We start from the raw sequence: 19,261 nt of genomic DNA on the forward strand, positions 1-19,261 counted from the left end.
TCAAGCTAGTTGAATGCACCAGCCATACTCTTATCACCCTCTAATAAATGGTCTCCATACAGCCTCACTTAGAGGAGAGAGATGCTGAGAGGAATTCATACATATAGGAAATAAATTCAATCAAGAGATCTCTTTCACCTGTGCCCTCCTGCTAAGTCACTTCAGCCAGGTCCAACTCTTTGCGACCTTATGGACTGAGGCCTGCCAAGTTCCTCTGTCCATTGGATTCCTCAGGCAAAAATACTGGGGAGGGTTGCCACGCCCTCCTCTAGGGAATCTTCCCGACCCAGGGATCAAACCCCTTTCTCCTGGTTCCTGCCTTGGCAGGTGGGTTCTTTAACAACAGCGCCACCTGGGAAGCCCATGTTTCACCGTGGGCTTCATTAAAGGTCCTCTCAAAAAGTAATCGGGAGGGACTTTCCTGGTGGTCCATTGGTTGACTCTGGACTCCCAAAGCAGAGAGCACAGTTGAATCCCCGGTCAGGAAAGAGCCCACATGCCACATAATAAGGCCAAAAAGAAGTTGCCTGGGGACTTGACAGAAGCTGGACAGACCCCTGGTTTGGTGTAGCAAACACACGGGCACCCAGTTCCCTGAAGCCAGGAGGACTGCGCAGGGCACTGACAAGCTGCTTGGCCAAGTTTACAACATGAAAAGAACCTGAAGAAGCAGCTCCATACGCGCAAGAAGCCTCACGCACAGGAAGACCAGGTGTCATGTTGCCATATGGTTTCACAACCATGAGGTCTCACGTGGCCTATAAACGTGGTAAGCCTGAATCTGTGCCCGCTGAGCTGGCAAATGCACAGAGGGCAAGCCCAGCACCTAGTCAATGACCGGCAGTGAACAGTAGGGGAGCTACACCTCCACCAAATGTGGGCACACACCCCACCCAGCCAGCAGGGTACCGCGCTAGCGCCCTCAGAGCAGAGTCTTAAAGGGGGATGTCTCTCCCACTATCCTGGTCTACCCTCCATCTTTGCGCCTGCTGGCAGAATTGTAATTAAAAATAACATTACCATTTAAATGGTAATTTAAAAATACAATCACCCTTTGGGGTAACTAGTCCCAATTAGCAGTATCAAATTTCTATATGGCCAACATTTTAAAATATAAGTACCTAAGGTGTTAATGTTCATGGTGGGTGCTGCTCAGTTGCTTGAGTCGTGTCTGATTCTTTGCAATCCCATGGACGGTTGCTGGCCAGGCTTTTCTGTGTCTATGGGATTATCCAGACAAGGATACTGGAGGAGAATTGCCACACCTTCTGCGGGGAATTGTTCATGGTTCAGTTCAGTTCAGTTCGGTGGCTCAATAGTGTCTACTCTGTGACACCATGGACTCCAGCGGGGCCAGGCTTCCCTGTCCATCACCAACTCCTGGAGCTTGCTCTAATTTATGTCCATCATGTTGGTGCTGCCATTCAACCATGTCATCCTCTGTCCTCCCCCTCTCCTCCTGCCTTCAATCTATCCCCACGTCAGGGTCTTTTCCAATGACTCAGTTCCTCCCATCAAGTGGCCAAAGTATTGGAGTTTCAGCTTCAACATCAGTCCTTCCAATGAATATTCAGGACTGATTTCCTTTAAGATAGACTGGTTGGATCTCCTTGCAGTCTAAGGGACTCTCAAGAGTCTTCTCCAACACCACAGTTCAAAACCATCAATTCTTCTGTGCTCAGCTTTCTTTATGGTCCAACTGTCACATCCATATATGACTACTGGAAAAACCATAGCTTTGATTAGATGGACATTTGTCAGCGAAGTAATGTCTCTGCTTATCAATATGCTGTCTAGGTTGGTCATAGTTTTTCTTCCAAGGAGTGAGCCTCTTTTAATTTCATAGCTGCAACCACCATCTGCAGTGATTTTATAGCCCAAGAAAATAAAGTCTGTCACTGTTTCCAATGTTTCCCCACCTATATGCCATGGAGTGATGGGACTGGATGTCATGATCTTCATTTTTTGAATGTAGAGCTTTAAGCCAGCTTTTTCACTCTCCTCTTTCACTTTCCTCAAAAGGCTCTTTAGTTCCTCTTCACTTTCTGCCATAAGGGTGGTGTCATCTGCATATCTGAGGTTATTGATATTTCTAGCGGCAATCTTGATTCCAGCTCGTGCTTCTTCCAGCCCAGCGTTTCTCATGATGCACTCTGCATATAAGTTAAATAAGCGGGATGATAATGCACAGCCTTGGCATACTCCTTTCTCAATTTGGAACCAGTTTGTTGTTCCATGTCCCACTGTAACTGTTGCTTCTTGACCTGCATACAGATTTCTCAGGAGACAGGGATGTTAGTCTGGTATTCACATCTCTTGAAGAATTTTTCACAGTTTGTTGTGATCCACACAGTCAAAGGCTTTAGTGTAGTCAATTAAACAGAAGTAGATGTTTTTCTAGAATTCTTTTGCTTTTTTGATGATCCAACAGATGTTGACAATTTGATCTCTGGTTCCTCTGCCTTTTCTAAAACCAGCTTGAATATCTGAAAGTTTGCAGTTCACATACTTCCAGAAGAAGCCTGGCTTGGTGAATTTTGAGCATTACTTTACTAGCGTCTGAGATGAGTGCAATTGTGCAGTAGTTTGAACATTCTTTGGCATTGCCTTTCTTTGAAATTGGAGTGAAAACTGACCTTTTCCAGTCCTGTGGCCACTGCTGAGTTTTCCAGATTTGCTGACATATTGAGTGCAGCACTTTCACAGCATCATCTTTTAGGATTTGAAATAGGTCAGCTGGAATTCCATCACCTCCACTAGCTTTGAATGTAATGAGGTCCACTTGACTTCACATTCCAGGATGTCTTGGTCATGAAGATCTTTTTTGTGTAGTCTGCGTATTCTTGCCACCTCTTCTTAATATCTTCTGCTTCTGTTAGGTCCATACTATTTCTGTCCTTTATTGCGCTCATCTTTCCATGAAATGTTCCCTTGATATCTCTAATTTTCATGAAGAGATCCCTAGTCTTTCCCTTCTGTTGTTTTCCTCTATTTCTTTGCATTGATAACTGAGGAAGACTTTCTTATCTTTCCTTGCTTTTCTTTGGAACTCCGCATGGTATATCCAACTAAATTTGTTAAATTTAAATTTGAACAACAAAGGATATGGTAACAACAACAACAACAGCAAAAAAGGCGCCAGTTTGGGAAAGTTCCCAATTTCAGTTTGAGTCACCTAAAACCCTAAAGTCATTTTATTTATTTATTTTTTTAGCTTTATTGTCTTATTTATTTATTTATTTATTATTTTACTTTACAATACTGTATTGGTTTTGCCATATATTGACATGAATTCACCACGGGTGTACATGAGTTCCCAATCCTGAACCCCCCTCCCACCTCTCTCCCAATATCATCTCTCTGGATCATCCCAGTGCACCAGCCCCAAGCATCCTGTATCCTGTATCAAACCTAGACTGGCGATTCGAAGGATTAGAATTGGTAATGTGAAAGAAAGCTTACCAAGTAAAATTTTCATGGGCCTTTTCTTCTTTATTCTCCTGTAGCCACCTGGAGTACTTCAGAGCTTCCTCTCTTTTGAATTATGACAGAAATGTTCACTTGCCAGCAGCTGACAACACAGACACATGCTTGGAGAAGGATCTGGGCCATTTGCCCCTAGCAAATAAGGTTTTGTAAGAATCCAAATTTGAGTCAGGACTGGGAGAGGGAATAAGGATGCAGTAGTGGGCTTGAGGATTGGGGTTGAAGATGCATGCAAGCTGTAAATCTCATTATCATTTTCAGGGTGATAAAGGACAAAAAGACAATGTGAAGTAACTCTCTAAATTCCCCCAGGGAGTCAAGTGTGACAATTCTGTAAATTTTCCATTATGTAAAATTTTATTTTAACATATAAAAACAAGAAAATATGCAAAACAATGCAGTTATTTCCTTTTAACACGATCATGATTAAAATAAACTACCTGGTAGGCTGTAATCCAAAAAAGGGCACAAAGCAACTGACTAGTCACACATATATAACACTCGGTCATTCAACAAACAAATATCTGAGAACTGGATACAATGATAAACAGGAAACATACTGTTTCTAATTTTCATGAAATGTATAGTCCAGTAATATGTGTGTCTGTGTTTGGGGGGTAGAGTAGGGCTTAATCAATTTCTTCACTCATTGAACTAATACTTATCAAATGATAACAATACACTAGACCTATTTTTGTTGTTATTGCTGTTCAGTAGATGTCACATCTGACTCTTTGCAACCTCGTGAACTGCAGCATGCCAGTCTCCCTATCTTTAACTATCTTTCAGAGTTTGTTCAAATTCACATCCACTGAGTCAGTGATGCTAGCCAACCATCTCATCCTCTGACACCTCCTTCTCCTCCTGCCCTCAATCTTTCACAACATCAAGGTCTTTTCAAGTGATACAGCTCTTCACATCAGGTGGCCAAAATATTGGAGTTTCAGCTTCAGCATCAGTCCTTCCAATGAATTTTCAGAGTTGATTTCCTTTAGGATGGACTGGTTTGAGCTCCTTACAGTCCAAGGGACTCATAAGAGTCTTCTCCAGCACAACAATTTCAAAGCATCGATTCTTTGGTGCTCAGCCTTCTCTATGTCCAACTCTCACATCTGTACATGACTACTGGACAATTCATAACTTATACTATACAGATCTTCATCAGCAAAGTGAAAAGTCTTCTTTTACATGCTAGAAATGAACACATCTCCTTTTCTTGGGATGACTCACATTCTAATGAGATAAACAATAAATAAGCAAATAACATTTATGGTATTCATAAATCCTATTAGGAAAATAAAAAGCAAGAGAATGATAAGACTGTGTGATGTCTGCATGAGCTCATGCTATTTAAGATTTTTTATGATTTGGTGGTTTAGGTCAGCTCCTTTTTGGAGGTGATGTTTCAGCAGAAATCTTAATAAAATTAGGAAATGAGTCATTGGAATATATAAGGAAGAAACATTTGGGGCAGAGACCCTGAGTTGGAAATACACTTACATGTTTAATATTATGAATTACAAATTTATTGAGTATGCAGCTTATTGAACTCTAACTATATGCCAAGAAACAAAGATACAATATAAGTAAACTAAAAATAAATGAAGTCCTAACTCTCAAGAGGTATGTTATCCCTCAAGGATTACAACAGAAACAGAAACTAATGCAAAGCTCTGTCACCCTAATCAACTCCAGGTAGTTGGGGAAATTGTCTTAAAAATATATGATAAAGTGAATATGTGGAATTAATTAATACCATTAAGGAGGACAAGAAACTGGAATCTGCAAAGTTAAACCAGCTCTAAGAAAGATATGACCATTAGAAACAAGAGTATTAAAATATCATCAGTAGGAGGATAGGTTTAATTCGGTTCAGTTCAGTCACTCAGTTGTGTCCAACTCTGTGCAACCTCATGAACCAGAACACGCCAAGCCTCTCTGTCCATCACCAACTCCCAAAGTTTACCCATCTCATAGGAACTGAGTCAGTGATGCCATCCAACCATATCATCCTCTCTCGTCCCCTTCTCCTCCTGTCCTCAATCTTTCCCAGCATCAGAGTCTTTTCAAATGAGTCAGCTCTTCGCATCAGGTGGCCAACGCATTGGAGTTTCAGCTTCAACATCAGTCCTTCCAATGAACACTCAAGACTGATATACTTTAGGATGGACTGGTTGGAACTCCTTGCGGTCCAAAGGACTCACAAGAGTCTTCTCCAACAACACAGTTCAAAAGCATCAACTTTTCAGCACTCAGCTTTCTTTATAGTCCAGCTCTCACATCGATACATGACTACTAGAAAAACCATAGCCTTGACTAGATGGACCTTTGTTGGCAAAGTAATATCTATGCTTTTGAACATGCTATCTAGGTTGGTCATAACTTTCCTTCCAAGGAGTAAGCATCTTTTAATTTCATGACTGCAATCACCATCTGCAGTAATTTTGGAGCCCCCCAAAAATAAAGTCAGACATTGTTTCCATTATTTCCCCATCTATTTACCATGAAGTTATGGGACCAGATGCCATGATCTTTGTTTTCTGAATGTTGAGCTTTAAGCCAACTTCTTCACTCTCTTCTTTCACTTTCATCAAGAGGCTCTTTAGTTCTTCTTCACTTTCTGCCATAAGGGTAGTGTCTTCTGCATATCTGAGGTTATTGATATTTCTCCTGGCAATCTTGATTCCAGCTTGTGCTTCTTCCAGCCCAGTGTTTCTCATGATGTACTCTGCATATAAATGCAATTAGCAGGGTGACAATATACAGCCTTGATGTACTCCTTTTCCTATTTGGAACCAGTCTATTGTTCCATGTCCAGTTCTAACTGTTGCTTCCTTACCTGCATACAGGTTTCTCAAGAGGCAGGTCAGGTGGTCTGGTATTCCCAGCTCTTTCAGAATTTTCCACAGTCTATTGTGATCCACACAGTCAAAGGCTTTGGCATAGTCAGTAAAGTAGAAACAGATGTTTTTCTGGAACTCTCTTGCTTTTTTGATGATATGGTGGATGTTGGCAATTTGATCTCTGGTTCCTCTGTCTTTTCTAAAACCAGCTTGAACATCTGGAAGTTCACAGTTCACGTATTTCTGAAGCCTGGCTTGGAGAATATTGAGCATTACTTTACTAGTGTGTGAGATGAGTGCAATTGTGCAGTAGTTTGAATGTTCTTTGACATTGCCTTTCTTTGGGATTGGAATTAACACTGACCTTTTTCAGTCTCATGGGCACTGCTGAGTTTTCCAAATTTGCTGGCATATTGAGTGCAGCACTTTCACAGCATCATCTTTCAGGATTTGAAATAGCTCAACTGGAATTCCATCACTTTCACTAGCATTGTTCATAGTGATGCTTCCTAAGGCTCACTTGACTTCACATTCTAGGATGTCTGGCTCTAGGTGAGTGTGAGCGATCACACCATCGTAATTATCTTGGTCGTGAAGATGTTTTTTTGTACAGTTCTTCTGTGTATTCTTGCCACCTCTTAATATCTTCTCTTCTGTTAGGTCCATACCATTTCTGCCCTTTATGGAGCCCATCTTTGCATGAAATATTCTCTTGGAATCTCTAATTTTCTTGAAGAGATCTCTAGTCTTTCCCATTCTATTGTTTCTCTCTATTTCTTTGCATTGATCACTGAGGAAGGCTTTCTTATCTCTCCTTGCTATTCTTTGGAACTCTGCATTCAGATGCTTATATCTTTCCTTTTCTCCTTTGCTTTTCACTTTCTTTTCACAGCTATTTGTAAAGCATCCTCAGACAGCCATTTTCCTTTTTTGCATTACTTTTTCTTGGGGATGGTCTTGATTCCTGTCTCCGGTACAATGTCACGAATCTCCATCCATAGTTCATCAGGCACTCTGTCTATCAGATCTAGTCCCTTAACTCTATTTCTCACTTCCACTGTATAATCGTAAGGGATTTGATTTAGGTCATACCTGAATGGTCTAGTGGTTTTCCCTACTTTCTTCAATTTAAGTCTGAATTTGGCAATAAGGAGTTCGTGATCTGAGCCACAGTCTGCTCCTGGTCTTGTTTTTGCTGACTGTATAAAACTTCTTCATCTTTGCTGCAAAGAATATAATCAATCTGATTTCAATGTCGACCATCTGATGATGTCCATGTGTAGAGTCTTCTCTTTGCTGTTGGAAGAGGGTGTTTGCTATGACCAGTGCATTCTCTTGGCAGATCTCTATTAGCCTTTGCCCTGCTTCATTCTGTACTCCAAGGCCAAATTTGCCTGTTACACCAGGTGTTTCTTGACTTCCTACTTTTGCATTCCAGTCCCCTATAATGAAAAGGACATCTTTTGGGGGTGTTAGTACTAGAAGGTCTTGTAGGTCTTCATAGAACCTTTCAACTTCAGCTTCTTCAGCATTACTGGTTGGGGCATAGACTTGGATTACCGTGATATTGAATGGTTTGCCTTGGAAACAAACAGAGCATTCCGTCGTTTTTGAGATTGCATCAGAGAAGGGATTCCTGGCCACAGTAATAGATGTAATGGTCATCTGAGTTAAATTCATCCATTCCAGTCCATCTTAGTTCGCTAATCCTAGAATGTCAACGTTCTCTCTTGCCATCTCCTGTTTGACCACTTCCAATTTGCCTTGATTCATGGACCTAACATTCCAGGTTCCTACGCAATATTGCTCTTTACAGCATCGAACTTTGCTTCTATCACCCGCCCCATCCACAACTGGGTGTTGTTTTGCTTTGGCTTCATCTCTTCGTTCTTTTTGGAGTAATTTCTCCACTGATCTCCAGTAGCATATTGGGAACCTACCAAGCTGGGGAGTTCATCTTTCAGTGTCCTATCTTTTTGCCTTTTCATACTGTTCATAGGGTTCTCAAGGCAAAAATACTGAAGTGGTTTATCATTCCCTTCTCCAGTAGACCACAAGAGGGGTCTGACCTACTGGTCTTACCATTAGGAACAATAGTATTAAAATGTCATCAGTAGGAGGATGGGTACAAGAGAAAACAGATTTTTTGAAAAGGCATGATGAGTTAAAAAAAAAATACTATTAGAAGGAAATTTGGTTACAACGATGTCATGTAAACACTAGTCATCATTCATTAAAAAATTACACAAATTATTTATATGTCTGAGAAGTCTGTATGCAGGTCAGGAAGCAACAGTTAGAACTGGACATGGAACAACAGACTGGTTCCAAATAGGAAAAGGAGTACGTCAAGGATGTATATTGTCACCCTGCTTACTTAACTTATATGCAGAGTACATATGCAGAGAAACGCTGGACTGGAAGAAACACAAGCTGGAATCAAGATTGCTGGGAGAGATATCAATAACCTCAGATATGCAGATGACACCACCCTTATGGCAGAAAGTGAAGAGAAACTAAAAAGCCTCTTGATGAAAGTGAAAGTGGAGAGTGAAAAAGTTGGCTTAAAGCTCAATATTCAGAAAACAAAGATCATGGCATCTAGTCCATGGCATCACTTCATGGGAAATAGATGGGGAAACAGTGAAAACAGTGTCAGACTTTATTTTGGGGGGCTGCAAAATCACTGCAGATGGTGACTGCAGCCATGAAATTAAAAGACACTTACTCCTTGGAAGAAAAGTTATGACCAACCTAGATAGCATGTTCAAAAGAATAGACATTACTTTGCCGACTAAGGTCCGTCTAGTCAAGGCTATGGTTTTTCCAGTAGTCATGTATGGATGTGAGAGTTGGACTGTGAAGAAGGCTAAGTGCCAAAGAATTGATGCTTTTGAACTGTGGTGTTGGAGAAGACTCTTGAGAGTCCCTTGGACTGCAAGGAGATCCAACCAGTACATTCTGAAGGCGATCAACCCTGGGATTTCTTTGGAAGGAATGATGCTAAAGCTGAAACTCCAGTACTTTGGTCACCTCATGTGAAGAGTTGACTCATTGAACAAGACTGTGATGCTGGGAGGGATTGGGAGCAGGAGGAGACGGGGACGACAGAGGATGAGATGGCTGGATGACATCATGTACCCGATGGGCGTAAGTCTGAGTGAACTCCGGGAGTTGGTGATGTACAGGGAGGCCTGGTGTGCTGCAGTTCATGGGGTCGCAAAGAGTCGGACACGACTGAGCAACTGAACTGAACTGATACATACCCTATCAATGACTAATGTCTTCAATGTGCACTTAGTAGGACTGTTAAGACAATTAAGAACTTTTAAAACAATAGATTCCTAAGTTTTCTGTTATTAACAATCTAAATCATACAACTTTATGGGAGAAGTAAACCAATTCAGGCATTCCAAATAGTTTTATTAGAAATTTTTCTATTTCTGGTTTCACTAAGTAATCTATCACCTTCTGAGAAAATAGAAGGGTTTTGAAGGTCGTCATAAATAATCTATTCCTTTATCAAAGGGAATATTTTTGCCACATGCATGTACAAACATAAGTTCAGACTTGTCAAAAAGATGTGATATAATGGGGCTGAAATTACTGAGGTTACTTATCTCTTTTATTTCTAGAATATCTCAAAGAACTTAGCCAAAATTTTGTGCAGAGGCAACAGAAATAAGGAGAGTGGATTAAAAATTGATTTCAGATAATTCTGTGAAAATTATTACATTAGTTTAAAAAATTAAACTACCAGTCACTTAAAACATTCTTAGATTTTTTTTTCTTTGTTAGTTTGGTCAGATTAGAGTTCAACTGGGATTAAAAGTTGGTGTATTCTGAGTCATTTCTAAAGAAGAGTCAACACCCTTTAAGAACTGCAGCTACCAGAAGAGAGACAACTAGCCAGGTAGGTTAAGAATTTAATTAAACTATAACAAAGCCAAGGGCAAGAATTGCATTCCATGCTTTCTGAACTTCAGATACTTACATCAATCCACCCTTTTAAATTAATGCTGGTTTAGTGTACCAATGCGTAAGAAATTCACCCACCCTCTAGGCATTTGTTTGTAAACTTAAGCCATGGCAAGACAGATCAAAATCAAATATTCAAGTGCTTACTGTATGCCAAATCCTGGGTGAGATATTCCAGGGGCTTTCCACACTTTAAATGCTTTTAATAAAATAACCTCAGAAATGATTTTTGACAGACTCATTCTTCACCTGCTGTTCTAACTCAAGTTGCTCTCAGAAATAATATCCAAGAAAAAAGAGTACATCTGAAACACCATGACCCTAATCATCTACTCTCATACCTTGCAATTGTGAGTAAATAGCCTGTTAGGGGCAAATCCAATTTTTTCTTTGCTAGCAAAAGCCCTCCAACCACACCTGTAACTTCTTTAGACACATTTTTATAGAGAGTCAAGTTCACAAAGTATGAATGACTATGAAAGATCTTGCTATTTTTAACTGATATTCCTGTGTATAAATGCACCTAACCTACTCTCACATATACACATGTGTTCATACCATTAATGTTATTCATTCAGAATATTTAATCATAGAATTTCCTTTCCACCTTAAATATTTTGTTAAACAAAGAAAAAACTGATGTGATTGAACGATGGCAAGAAAGCCCATGTCAGTCACACTGTGGGATGATCTTATGCACAATATGAAATTAGGAGACTCCTGGGGATCTTTGCAAGATTTCACTAAAGAAGTACACAGCTTTTGGTGGATTCATAACCATTAATCTTCTCTTTTATTTGAATAATTATATATCTATCAACTGAAAGTGAATTATAGAATGTCATTTGATCATAGTCAGTCATTGTGATGGAGTCAACCAAAAGGCCAGGTGTTCCTGCCATAAAACTAATCAGTCAAAAATTTTTGAGAACACTGAAGAATATGAATTCAACTGTTTCACTATGGAAGTGTACTCCCTATACACATAAAGTGAATGCTTATAAGTCAAATATTACTTTGCTTTAAATAATAAAATTGATGCTATATTTCTAAGAAAGTATAAATAAAACAGAACATATGTTAAATCTTTAAAATCTCTCATTTTTTTACATTGCCCTTTAAAACTTTTATTTCCTTTAAAGCAATTATTCTATTTCTGAGAGCTTACTCTAACAAAATAATTAGAATTCTACTTAAATTAGAACTTTTTCTGAGTATTATTTAGAAGAACAAAATTATATAAACAGCCTAAGTATCATTCATTAAAAGATGAATTTGTAAATTATGGCAAATTCATCTAACAGAGTATCATTCATTCTTTGAATAATATGTTTTCAAATAATTTTTAATACCTTTGGAAATGTTCATGGTGTTAAAAAAGCAAAAGTAAAATAAAAATATATACATTATTTAACATTTTATATACATAAATGTACTGAAAAGAACACTTGAATAAATTAAAATGGCATCTGTGCAACTCTATGAATAGTAAGATTATATAATTTCCTTTTTATACTATTATGTACTGTACACATTTCCTGTGATAAACTTTTTGTTCAGCATAACATTATTTCTAGGAGGACAGGCAAAAGAAAACACTTGGAGGTAATGGATGTGTTTATGGCATAGGCTATGTTGACTGAAAAGAAAAATGTACAACTTTAAAAGTGAAAGGACTTCCCTGGAAATCCAGTGATTAAGACTCCACACTTCCAATTCAGGTAGCATGGGTTCAGTTCCTAGTCAAGGAACTAAGATCTCACATGCCATGTGACAAAAGTAAAAGAAAAAAAGAGTTGAGAATTAATGTTTTATTCAGTGGACAAAACTGAGGACTTAAATCTGAAATGTGACTTCACAGATAGCTCTGATGAACTGCTCCAAAGAGGCAAGGCAGGGAGCCAGGATATACAGGACTTTTTGCATTGAAGACTAAGTATTTGGAACATCAAAAAACTACTGTTAATAAAAGAAAACCAGATATCTTAAAGAATTTAGTGCTTTTCTGTGTATGGAAGATGCAAGAGTTTGGGCTCACGGAATTCATTCCTTTGATCTGTACCTCAGCTCTCTAGGGCCCTATCTTCTGCTTTTTCAGCCTGAGTTTCGTCAGGGTGAACCATCAGGGGTGGCGGCGGGGTGCCTGCAGTGGCTGACGATGCAATGGCAGGCATTATGTTTCCATCCTGAGTTCCACCAGGGCTCCCCGTAGAGTGCCTATAGTGACCGATGGCTGCAAGATCCTGTGTTCACTGTTATGACAGGCAGCCTTTTTAGTTCACAGTTGTGATGATAATTTCACACCTGTTTTCTCCAAACTCATCAAATTGTTTACATCATTTCTGTATATTTTTTTGTATGTCAATCATATATACCTCGATAGAGTGTTCTTTTAAGAGATATTGTAATTACTAATTTTGTTTAAATATTTCTAATACTCAAAATTTCATTAACAATAAGAACTAAATGTATGCAAAAACATCCTGAAACACTTCACAATATTTCATCTGTCCAAAAAATGTTATGTGCTAGATGCTACAAGTCAATGATTTTTTTTTATAATTGTTGCTTCTTTGTTTTTAAATTTAAGTACTTAGTACTTTAACAAGTTTATTTACTGTTATTTTTGTTTCATTATATTTTTCTTAGTTTTTTTCTTGTCTGAAAGTCTATTTTTTTCTTCCACAAAGTAATCAATAACCATGAAGAGTTATTTGATTAATATATTTACTTAAGATCTAGTTGCCACTCAATTATGAAATGATTGTTCCACAGCAACATCTTCTAAAGTGCTATCAGAAATGGGTGCCATTATCAAATAAGTTTAGAAAACACTACTTAATATCTCCCACCACTTTCCAACTTAGAAAGTTAGAATTTAAACATGTATATTTCTTGAGAAATACAATTGTATAAGAACCTGTATGACTATACTTAGCCAACTCCTCCAAACTTGTTTTTTATAGAACCCTTTCCTAGAATGTTTATTTTAATAATCTGAGAAACTAGTGTTTGGGAGCAGTGCCTAGCAAGATTTAATCCATAAAATAATCACCTGGAGAAAATGTTGAACTTGGTAATCTAAACTAGCAGGTCAAGGGTGAGGACTGAGAGTCTGCATTTCTGACAATCCGCTTGGCAATGTCTGCATTGCACATCTGCTGACCACACTTTGAATCCCCATATGAGAGAGAACAGACTTTAGGAAATGGCCAAAAGCCTGAGACATACCCTACCACCACCCACAACCATATCCTAATTTTTTTTAATTCCAACTCGTACTTTTTTAATTCCAACAGATTTTCAGTATCAAATATTATAATTGTACATTATTGAGAAGCATAGAACAAAATACAATGATTGCAGGACAACTGCTCTACAATATTGTGTTGGCCTCTGCCACTCATCAACACGAATCAGCCACAGGTATATATATCCCCTCCCTCCTGAACCCCCCTCCCATCTCCCATCCCATCCCACTCCTCTAGGTTGTCACAGAGCACTGGGCAGAACTCCCTGTCTTACACAGCAAATTTTCATTTGCTATCTACTTTATATATGGTAATGTATATATTTCCATGCTATTCTCCAATTCACCTCACTCTCTCCTTTCTTCACTGTGTCTACAAGTATGTTTTCTATGTCTACATCTCCACTGTTTCACTGCAAATAGGTTCATCAGTACCATCTTTCTAAATTCCATATGCATTCACTAATATCCACATTTTTTAAATTTAAACAAGCATTCTTTCATTAGATATTTATTGCCTACACAGGGTAAGGTATTGTGTCAGGTGAGTACAAAACATTATGTTTAAAAATTAGTATCTTAAAAGGTAATTGCTTTGGCTTAGAGAAATGTCTTATGTAGCCTTTCCACAAGGGTTAATTCATAGTCCAAACAACCTGGTTTAATCTGTTAATGAATGGGCACTTATCATTAAATGCATGAAGTCCAAGTTGGACTCTCAGCAGCAATAAACTCAGATGGAAGCTCATTTGCATGAAGCACCTTAATTTGTATCAGCATTTCTTTCTGAGGAGTCTATAACTGCTTTGTTATGTAAACTTTGAGACCAAGAGTAAACCTCAGCTAATTTTCTAAAGTCATGTAAATTATCTTTAAAAATAAAAAGAACGCAAGACTCTACACATGGACATCACCATTTAGTCATACTGAAATTATATTCTTTGCAGCCAAACATGGAGAAGCTCTATACAGTCAGCAAAAACAAGACTGGGAGATGACTGTGGCTCAGATCATGAACTCAACTCCTTATTGTCAAATTCAGACTTAAATTGAAGAAAGTAGGGAAAACCACTAGACCATTCAGGTATGACTTAAATCAAATACCTGACAATTATACAGTGAAAGTGATAAATAGATTCAAGGGATTCGATCTGACAGAGTGCATGAAGAATTATGGTGGAGGTTCATGACATTGTATACAGGCAGTGATCAAGACCATCCCCAAGGAAAAAAAAATGCAAACTGGTTGTCTGGGGAGGCCTTACAAATAGCTGAGAAGAGAAGAGAAGTGAAAGGCAAAGGAGAAATGGAAAGATATACCCATGTGAATGCAGAGTTCCAAAGAAAAGCACGGAGACATAAGAAAGCCTTCCTCAGTGATCAATGCAAAGAAACAGAGGAAAACAACAGAATGGGAAAGACTAGAGATCTCTTCAAGAAAATTAGAGATACCAAGGGAACATTTCATGCAAAGATGAGCACAATAAAGGACAGAAATGGTATGGACCTAACAGAAGCAGAAGATATTAAGAAGAGGTGGCAAGAATACACAGAAGAACTGTACAAAAAAGATCTTCACCACCCAGATAATCGCGGTGGTGTGGTGACTCACCTAGAGCCAGACATCCTGGAATGTGAAGTCAAGTGGGCCTTAGAAAGCATCACTAGGAACAAAGCTAGTGGAGACGATGGAATTCCACTTGAGCGATTTCAAATCCTGAAAGATGATGCTGTGAAAGTGCTGCAATCAATATGCCAGCAAGTTTGCAAAAGTCAGCAGTGCCCACGGGACTGGAAAAGGTCAGTTTTCATTCCAATCCCAAAGAAAGGCAATGCCAAAGAAAGCTCAAACTATCGCACAATTGCACTCATCTCACACGCTAGTAAAGTAATGCTCAAAATTCTCCAAGCCAGGCTTCAGCAATACATGAACCATGAACTCCCTGATGTTCAAGCTGGTTTTAGAAAAGGCAGAGGAACCAGAGATCAAATTGCCAACATCCGCTGGATCATGGAAAAAGCAAGAGAGTTCCAGAAAAACATCTATTTCTGCTTTATTGACTATGCCAAAGCCTTTGACTGTGTGGATCACAATAAACTGTGGAAAATTCTGAAAGAGATGGGAGCACCAGACCACCTGACCTGCCTCTTGAGAAACCTGTATGCAGGTCAGGAAGCAACAGTTAGAACTGGACATGGAACAATAGACTGGTTCCAAATAGGAAAAGGAGTACGTCAAGGCTGTATATTGTCATCCTGCTTATTTAACTTAAGTTCAGAGTACATCATGAGAAACGCTAGGCTTGAAGCACAAGCTGGAATCAGATTGCCAGGAGAAATATCAATAACCTCAGATATGCAGATGACACCACCCTTATGGCAGAAAGTGAAGAGGAACTAAAAAGCTTCTTGATGAAAGTGAAAGAGGAGAGTGAAAAAGTTGGCTTAAAGCTCAACATTCAGAAAACGAAGATCATGGCATCTGGTCCCATCACTTCATGGGAAATAGATGGGGAAACAGTGAAAACGATGTCAGACTTTATTTTGGGGGGCTCCAAAATTACTGCAGATGGTGATTTTAGCCATGAAATTAAAAGACACTTACTCCTTGGAAGGAAAGTTATGACAAACCTGGATAGCATATTTAAAAGCAGAGACGTTACTTTGCCAACAAAGGTCCATCTAGTCAAGGCTATGGTTTTTCCAGTGGTCATGTATGGATGTGGGAGTTGGACTGTAAGAAAGCTGAGCGCCGAAGAATTGATGCTTTTGAACTGTGGTGTTGGAGAAGACTCTTGAGAGTCCCTTGGACTGCGAGGATGTCCCACCAGTCCATCCTAAAGAAGAACAGTCCTGGTTGTTCATTGGAAGGACTGATACTAAAGTTGAAACTCCAATACTTTGGCCACCTTATGCAAAGAGTTGTCTCATTGGAAAAGACCCTGATGCTTGGAGGGATTGGGGGCAGAAGGAGAAGGGGACGACAGAGGATGAGATGGCTGGATGGCATCACCAACTCGATGGACGTGAGTTTGGGTGAACTCCAGGAGTTGGTGATGGACAGAGGGGCCTGGTGTGCTGCAATTCATGGTGTCCCAAAAAGTTGGACATGACTGAGCGACTGAACTGAACTGAATTGATGACCTTAAATTCATGGGAATCCCAGGCTACACCTTGGTATCCATCCCTGTAGACATAAAGATCATAAATTAGTTCCACAAGGCCACTGAGTTCCATACCAATCACTCTCTCTAAGGGTTAATAATAGACATAGTTCATTAAACACCCAGTCTTGTCTCATAATTACTAGGTTTATCATTTTCAGTATGATTTAACCCCAGTACTCTTGCTTGGAAAATCCCATGGACAGAGGAGTCTAGTAGGATGCAGTCCATGGGGTCGCTAAGAGTCAGGCATGACTGAGCGACTTCACTTTCCCTTTTCACTTTCACGAACTGGAGAAGGAAATGGCAACCCACTCTAATATTCTTGGCCTGGAGAATCCTAGGGGTGGGGAGCCTGATGGTCTGCCGTCTATGGGGCTGCACAGAGTCGGACACAACTAAAGCGACTTAGCAGCAGCAGCAGCAACATAGAGGAGCTTTTAAACTTAAATGACCATAGCCTGGTGTTAACCGTGTAGATCTACCCCATAATTGTGGGAGTTTTCCTTTTAATAGAGGAGAGGTTAATTGTTTTCTTGAGACGTAGCTCATCAATCCAATTGAGTTTGAATGATCCTAAGAGAAAACTGATTTCGGTGTTGACCATTTGGTGGTGTTGAAAGGTTGCTTTTGCATCATGCAAAGATGCCAGGATTCTTGGCCCCCAGAGAAGAAGAATTCAATCCAGGGCCAGAGACGAGGCTTGATCGCTCAGAGCTTTTGTATAATAAAGTTTTATTAAAGTTTAAAGGAGATAGAGAAAGCTTCTGACATAGGCATCAGAAGGGGGCAGAAAGAGTACCCCCCTGCTAGTCTTCAGCTGGATGTTATATAGTCACTAGCAGTCTGTTAATGAAAGAAAGGAATGTCTTAAAACTCAAAATGGCACCAGGCCTCTCACCCATAAGATGCATTTTGGGATAATCTTGGCACCAAATTGTTCATCCTGGGCCATAAAATGATTAACTTGAATCTTAAAGAAGGGCAGATCACCATACAAATAGTTTCATTTATATAGATTAGGGGGAAAATATCTGAGTATAACATACTGGTTTGTCAAGTAGGTTCTGAGCCAAGAGGAAGAACTGACTTGAAGACAGAGTTTGGGGTAAATACATAGTACATTAGCATAGCTTAAGATAAACATTTCCATAAGAGAAATGCATTGGTCATCTCTAGGTTTGAAAATAGTTAACTTCAGATGAAACCAGGTGTCATTATGGCAACACAGTATTTTAAGAGAAACCTCCTTTTAAATTTGTATAGAGAAGGAAAAAAAATCACTAGTTTGTTTCCTCCTGCCACTTAAGAGAGATAAAAATGTCTGACACTTGCAGGCTATTTCCTCTGTTTGGAGACCTCTGGCCTTCCTGCCTGTTACCCTCTCAAAGTCTATGGGTAGAGTTGTCTCTTGTGTTCTTGGAAGAGGGTATTTGCTATGACCAGTGCATTCTCTTGGCAAACTCTATTAGTCTTTGCCCTGCTTCATTCCGTACTCCAAGGCCATACACATGGACATCACCAGATGGTCAACACTGAAATCAGATTGATTATATTCTTTGCAGCCAAAGAAGAAGCTCTATACAGTCAACAAAAACAAGACCAAGAGCTGACTGGGGCTCAGATCATGAACTCCTTATTGCCAAATTCACACTTAAATTGAAGAAACTAGGGAAAACCACTAGACCATTCAGGTATGACATAAATCAAATCCCTTATGATTATACAGTGGAAGTAAGAAATAGATTTAAGGGACTAGTTCTGATAGACAGAGTGCCTGATGAACTATAGATGGAGGTTCACGACACTGTACAGGAGACAGGGATCAAGACCATCCCCATGGAAAAGAAATGCAAAAAAGCAAAATGGTTGTCTGGTGAGGCCTTACAAATAGCTGTGAAAAGAAGAGAAGCAAAAAGCAGAAGAGATAAGGAAAGATATAAGCATCTGAATGCAGAGTTCCAAAGAATAGCAAGGAGAGACAAGAAAGACTTCCTCAGCGATCAATGCGAAGAAATAGAGGAAAACAGCAGAATAGGAAAGACTAGAGATCTCTTCAAGAAAATTAGAGATACCAAGGGAACATTTCATGCAAAGATGGGCTCAATAAAGGACAGAAATGGTCTGGACCTAACAGAAGCAGAAGATATTAAGAAGAGGTGGCAAGAATACTCAGAACTACACAAAAAAGAGATTCACGACCCAGATAATCACGACGGTGTAATGACTCACCTAGAGCCAGACATCCTGGAATGTGAAGTCAAGTGGGCCTTAGAAAGCATCACTACAAACAGACCTAGTGGAGGTGATGAAATTCCAGTTGAGCTATTTCAAACCTGAAAGTTGATGCTGTGAAAGTGCTGCAATCAATATGCCAGCAAGTTTGCAAAAGTCAGCAGTGCCCACGGGACTGGAAAAGGTCAGTTTTCATTCCAATCCCAAAGAAAGGCAATGCCAAAGAACGCTCAAACTATCACACAATTGCACTCATCTCACACGCTAGTAAAGTAATGCTCAAAATTCTCCAAGCCAGGCTTCAG

At 39.4% G+C, this 19,261-nt stretch overlaps 1 pseudogene; it reads left to right on the forward strand.

Moving 5' to 3' along the window:
• The first annotated feature begins 741 nt into the window (after nt 1-741).
• The window catches only part of LOC120881944, a 130,563-nt pseudogene continuing 112,043 nt past the window's right edge, over nt 742-19,261 (forward strand).

The sequence above is a fragment of the Oryx dammah genome, unplaced genomic scaffold, assembly GCF_014754425.2.
Source record: "Oryx dammah isolate SB20612 unplaced genomic scaffold, SCBI_Odam_1.1 HiC_scaffold_2, whole genome shotgun sequence".
Taxonomy (NCBI): domain Eukaryota; kingdom Metazoa; phylum Chordata; class Mammalia; order Artiodactyla; family Bovidae; genus Oryx; species Oryx dammah.